Source organism: Nicotiana attenuata, unplaced genomic scaffold, assembly GCF_001879085.1.
Source record: "Nicotiana attenuata strain UT unplaced genomic scaffold, NIATTr2, whole genome shotgun sequence".
NCBI classification, from domain to species: Eukaryota; Viridiplantae; Streptophyta; class Magnoliopsida; order Solanales; family Solanaceae; genus Nicotiana; species Nicotiana attenuata.
Window position 1 is genome coordinate 9,675 of NW_017676088.1, and position 7,041 is coordinate 16,715.

The following is a 7,041-nucleotide window of genomic DNA, read 5'->3' on the forward strand; positions in this document are numbered from 1 at the left end:
GCACGAGTGTCCTCAGAGATGGCTTCTACTGAATTTACCTCCTCATCCGAGAAATAAGTGCTTAACGGTTGGTATTCCTCGTCAACTGGGTTTTCAGCCAAATGATCCGCCAACACCTGAGCTTTCATTGCCGTGCGAGTAACATAGGCTATGTCAAATTCAGTGAGCAGGATTTGCCATTTTGCCAGCCTCCCAGTGGGCATCGGTTTCTGGAATATGTATTTTAGAGGATCCAACCTGGTTATTAGATAGGCGGTATGGGCTTGAAGGTAATGTCTCAGCTTTTGAGCGACCCACGTCAGAGCGCAGCATGTTCTCTCCAACAAAGTGTATTTGGTCTCATAGCTGGTGAACTTCTTGCTCAGATAGTAAATTGCTTGCTCTTTTCTTCCGGTTATATCATGCTGCCCGAGGACACAGCCAAAAGAATTTTCCAACACTGTCAGATACAAAAAGAGAGGTCGCCCATGCTCCGGTGGGACCAATACTGGAGGATTTGACAAATATTCCTTGATTTTATCGAAGGCCTCTTGACATTCGGATGTCCATTTGATAGCCGCATCTTTCTTCAACAGTTTGAATATGGGCTCACAGGTGGTAGTCAGTTGAGTGATGAATCGACTGATATAGTTTAACCTGCCCAATAAGCTCATCACGTCCTTCTTAGTTCTTGGAGGAGGTAAATCTCGAATGGCTTTTATCTTTGTTGGATCTAACTCAATACCTCTCCTGCTGACTATGAAACCCAGGAGCTTGCCTGATGGGACTCCGAAGGCACATTTAGCTGGATTCAACTTCAGATCATACTTGCGCAACCGTTCGAAGAACTTTCTCAAATCTCGAACGTGGTCACTCTGAGTTCGTCACTTAATGATTACATCATCCACATACACCTCTATTTCTTGATGCATCATATCGTGGAAAATGGTGGTCATGGCTCTCAAATAAGTTGCCCCAGCATTCTTCAGCCCAAATGGCATGACCCGATAGCAGTAGGTACCCAGGGTGTAGTGAAAGCTGTCTTCTCGGCATCTTCTTCATCCATCAACATCTGATGATATCCTGCGTAACAATCCACGAAGGACTGTATTTCATGTTTGGCGCAGTTATCAACAAGGATGTGAATGTTAGGTAACAGGAAATTGTCTTTGGGACTTGCCCTATTCAAATCTCGGTAATCCACACACACCCGGGTTTTTCCGTCTTTCTTTGGCACTGGAACCACATTGGCTAACCATGTAGTATATCGGACCACTCGAATTACCCCCGCCTTCAACTGTTTTATGATTTCTTCTTTGATCTTATCACTGATATCAGTTTTAAACTTCCTTTGCTTTTGCTGTACTGGAGGACAATCGGGGTAAATTGGCAATTTGTGCACCACTAGATCCATACTCAATCCTGGCATGTCGTCATACGACCAAGCAAACACATCTTTAAATTCGAACAGGAGTTGGATTATTGCATCTCGAGTTTGCTCATCTGTGTGAATGCTTATTTTGGTTTCCCTTATTTCTTCGGCAGTTCCCAAATTAACCGGTTCAGTGTCATTCAGGTTTGGCTTAGGTTTGTTCTCAAATTGTTCCAATTCTCGATTTATTTCCCTAAAAGCCTCTTCTTCATCATATTCCGGTTCTTGATTCATTATTTCAAAATTAGACAGCGTGTTTGAGTCTGGGCATGGAGTCCGCAAGCATGTCATGTTATTTAAAGCCGCATTATTAGGACTGAAAAGAGAAGATGAAAAGGAAAAAACAACAAAATTAGAAAGAATAAAAAGGAAGAATGGACGATGAAATATTGATTTCATTTCTTGGAATTGGAAAGATAACAGGGCTTACATTCAGGAATTTAAAAACAAGAAACTAAAAGAAACATCCAAGTTACACCCTGAAATAACTCGGGATGCAAAAAAAGGTGACATGGCTAGTCTACCGGGATTCCCGCCTGATCGGGAATAGCCTAGCCTTCCAGTTTTGGAGTTTAGCATCTGGTCCCATATAGAGCACCTTAGCGGTGCTAGTCCCTTCCCCTGTCTGAACCATGTTTGTTTCATAAAGCATTTCTCTCATAGCTCCACATATATCTTCGATTTCCTCAGCTGTGAACAACTCATCGTCCCTTTCTTTGCCATACTTGGTCTTGACAAAAGTGTCATAGAGATATGGCAATGGTTGTGGCAGAACCCATCCTTCTTTCTTTCTTTCCTCGGCCTATTTCTCATCATCTGGGGTAGGGTGGAAGCCTATTCCGAAGAACTTTTCTGCTGTGGGTAGAGTTACCAGCTCAGATATTCCTTGTAAAGCTTTTCCCAACCCTTTTCCTAGCTTGAAACCGTGTCTAATCATTTCTCTGGCCACCATGATTGAAGCATTAGACAGGAAAGGCTGAGGACAAGGATTTCCCTCCTCGTGCTGATCTGCTACCACAATTTCAAAGGCTTGATAAACAATATGCTCACTTCCTTCCCTTGCCTCCAAACATGGGATAGATGGATCACGATAAATGGACTGCTCGTCTTCTCCGTGGACCACGATTTCCTGGTCTTCATACTCGAATTTTACCATTTGGTGGAGGGTAGAGGGCACAACTCCTGCAGCATGGATCCAGGGCCTCCCCAGAAGGAAGTTATAAGATGTATCCATATCCAACACCTGGAAGGTCACCTCGAACTCTACCGGACCTATGGTCAATATCAAGTCGATTTCACCGATGGTATCCCTCTTAATACCATCAAAAGCTCTCACACAAAAATTATTTGGAAGAATCCTTCCTGTCCCAATTTCCATCCTTTGCAGTATAGAGAGTGGGCAAATGTCAACCCCCGATCCTCCATCTACCATGACTCGCTTGACATAATAACCTTCATACTTGACGGTCAGATGTAAGGCTTTGTTATGAGCTGCGCCTTCCGGAGGCAAATCATTTTTGCTAAAAGAGAGTTGATTGATGGCGAAGAACCTTTCTGCTATTCTTTCGAGCTGCTCGACTGAAGTTTCAATACATATGCCTCATTCAAAGTTTTCATCAAGATCTTCTGATGTTCGGAGGATTTTGTCACCAATGATAGCAGGGACACCTATTCAGGGTACTTCCTTAATTGATCCACCGTCTCATAATCAGGCATCTTCATTTTCTGGAAGAAGGCTTCCGCTTCCTCAGCACTCATTGGCCTCTTGGACGGAAAACGCTTTCGAGCGGCATTGTTTACCTCCTGTATATTCGAATATTTCTCAACAGAGTTCTTCCCTGGAAGTTCCCCCGAAATTTCTTTGCCCTTGTATGTGACCACTGTTTGTTGATAGTTCTATGGCACTGCAGAGGGGTCTGTCATTGGCTTCTGTGGTACGCGTCCAATAACCACTGGCTCACTCAGCCGAGGCGGTTTAATTATCCCCCGTACCACATAGGCTCCTTTCGGTACGTATATTGGTGTTTCCCTTATTACTTCAGCTTTCCTTGGAATAGTGACAACCAATGGTTTTTCTTGGCGTCCTCGCGGAATATAGAGAATTCCGTTCTTAGGAGAGTCCGTTTCAACTTTTGTCTCAGGTTTCTTCTCAGGCTCAGTTCTGACAGTTTTATTCTTCTTCTTCCCTTTTCCTTGCTTCGGGGGTACCTTGGGCTTCTTTTCTGCATCGGCAATAGCAATTATGGCTTTCAAAGCCGGATCAAACTCCCTGTCTTCACAAATCATACTGATTATCGGCCCGTTGTTGTGAGCGGGCAACGGGTTATTAGTCACATTCGGGGCTTCTTCATCCCTCAACACTATTTTCCCTTGTTCAATCAAATCTTCCACTGCTTTCTTCAATGTCCAGCAGTTATCAGTACTATGCCCTTCAGCTCCTGAATGGTAGGCACAATGGACCCCTCGTTGATAAGCTGAAGATTCTGGGTTCTGCCTGTTTTGGGGAATAGGTTGCAGCAAATTCATCTGGACGAGTTTCGGGAACAGACTGGAGTAAGGTTCACCAATTGGCGTAAAATTTAGTCTCCTGGGTGGTTCTCAAGGACGGAAGTTATTCTGCGGAGGTCGGGGATTATAGTGGTTCTGGTGAGGAGGTGGATTTCTTTGGAATGGAGGTGGATTTCGGTTAGGTTGTGGTTGCGGTCGGCCGAAAGGTTGTGCATTCATGACCGCATAAGGTGTAGGAGCATAGGCCATACCAATATGAGGATAGTAGTGTTGAGGGGTTCTTTCAGAGAATACCGGTCTAGGAGCCCGGTATCTTCTTCCTCCTGATGCTGCCATCACTGTTTCTTCTTTCTTTTTGCCTTTGGCTATTCCTCCAGACCCGCCTTGGATGGCTTGGGAGGTTGCTCTTATGGCTGACTGGCTCAAAATCCTACCTGTTTTTAGTCCATTCTCTACCATTTCTCCGATTTTTATTGCCTCTGCGAAAGGCTTGCCCATGGCCGACATCATATTCTGAAAGTAGTCTGCTTCCTGGGCTTGAAGGAAAACAGTGACCATCTCTACCTCGTCCATCAGAGGTTTCACTCTTGACGCCTGTTCACGCCACTTAATTGCATATTCACGGAAACTTTCTGAAGGCTTTTTCTTAAGATTTGCCAAAGAGTTCCTGTCTGGCGCGATATCTATGTTGTACTGAAATTGTCGAACAAAGTCTCGGGCCAGATCATCCCAAATATGCCAACGCGAGACATCTTGATCCATATACCATTCTGAAGCGATACCAATCAAGCTTTCCCCAAAATATGCCATCAACAACTCTTCTTTGCCACCGGCTCCCCGTAACCGATTGCAATACTTCTTCAGGTGAGCAATGGGGTCACCGTGTCCGTCATACTTCTCAAATTTTGGTGTTTTGAATCCTGACGGCAAGTGTAGATGAGGGAACATACATAGGCCTGTGTAAGAGACACTCTTTTGCCCGCTCAATCCTTGCATGTTTTTCAAACTCTGCTCGAGGCTTCTCATTCTCTTTGCCATCTCATGCTGCTCTGGGTCTTTGGGGGTTTTGTCCTGCCCTGGTGTAAGCTCGTATGGTGGCGGCTGCGAGTAGTTATATGTGGGATATTGAGGAGGATCCACCGGAAAGACAGGGTTTTGGAAGGTAAATGTTGAGGGATCAAAGGCAGGCCTTGGCAGTGAAGGTTGTGTTGTAGTAGGGCACGGTGGAGCAGTGAAGATGTTAGGAGCTGCTCCCGCTGGGAACACCTGGGGGCGGACCTCAGAAGGTGTTCCGACGAAATGAGCGGTCATGGTAGGTTGTCCAAACCCATGAGGATGACTGATAGGGACAGTAGAAGCACCTCCAGCTCTAGGGAATAACTCTGGGAATCCGGGAATGTTGCTTGGAGGTTCCTTTCCATTGTTCCAAGCGCAGGCGCAAGATCCGATTTTCTTCAACTGTAAATGATTCAGATGCCGGGACCCCCGAGATGGGGCTGTCTTCAGAGATGGGGACTGCGGGCAAAGTCATTTCTGTAGACATTTCCACACTTCCTTTCGATCTGGTAAAGTATTGATGCGATGCCAGCTTACCACAACCAACCACCGTTTCTAAAGGCTAAACTGAAATTGACAGCAACACACGGTTAGTTTGAGACAAGTAACAGATAGGTAATCGCACATTGGGTATGATGCACCTATACAGTTAAGCGGATGTCTACATGTTTGCACCGGTTGCATGCGTCATCCCGACTTTTCTTTTTCTATTTTTTCTTCTTTTGATTTCTACTATCTGTTTTTCTTGCTTTTCTTTCTCTTTCTATTTTTCTCTCATTTTTCTTTTCCCTCTGTTTTTCATTTTCTGCTTTTCCCTTTTCTTTTGCCATGATTTTTCTCTCGATTCCTTATTTTCTCTTTTTGCGTTTCTTTTCCTCTCTTGTTTTTCTTTTATTTCCTTCCCTCATATTTTTTAGGGTTACGGTCGAATCCTATGGAGATTGCCTACGTATCATGACCCTGCATGAATCAGACCAAGCGTAGTTCATAGAAATAGGGTAAATAAACTAACTCTTTTTGGAATTTCGAAAGAAATGCTTTAAAAGAAAAAAAGGGAAACATTTATTTTTGATTTTTGATTTTGATTTTTCTTTTGAATTTTTGAACGAAAGACTTCTAAACATTTTTTTTTCTTTTTATTGGAACTTTGGGAACTTTTAGAAGTAAAAATATTTTCAGAAATATTTTCGGACTCAATTTTTCAAAATTTGTATTTTTCTTTATTTTTATTTACGAAAGAAAGACAGCTAAGGAGTATTTTAATGACTTATCTGACCTAAAAGGAAAAAGTGGCTATTTTTGCAAACTTTTCTTTATCTAGAAAAACATGGACTTGGTTTTGTAGATACGGCCTTTCAGCACTTCTGGGAGGAAGATTTTAAGGCTGTGTCCGCAAACCCTTTTAAAAATGACTCAAGGTGGCTGTTCTTGCAAAAGCAGCCTTCCGGCGCCCTTTTGGGGACATTCGGCTTATTTTAAAACAAGAATGGCATCACCAGAAATTCTGAATAAGGAATTCTGTTGACCCGATGGAAGGCGTTGAGCACCCCCGGATCCCGTGGTTCTAGCACGGTCGCTTAAATTATTATAAATGGCTAAAAATCTGGTTTTTATACATGTTCAAACTTATAGTGCAATTTTATAAATTTGTTTAACCGCTTTTAATTAGTTTTTTATGAAAGTGAACGCCGTTTAAGAGCGTGTTTTTGGATCACGTCACATGAAATGCACCCGGATCCTCGACACCTCTTATCCAACGTTTTGAGATTTGGATTTGGGTCGCATGAAATGCACACCCGTATTTAAGAAGGTAACATTATTAAAAGCGCGCCTAAAAGTGGCTAGCGTCTTATTAATTTTGCGGGAAGCCATGAAAATTCGCTAAATGGCATGTCCCGAATTTCTAAAATATTTTAATAAAGCATTTACTGAGGGCCCCGCAATTTATTGCATTTTTTGTTGGTCGAGGCTCGTCTCATTTTTATTTAAAGGCCGACCTAAAGCCAACTACGATTTTCTATTTATTTTTTTTGTCTCTAAAAGGGTCCTAATTAATTCACATATAT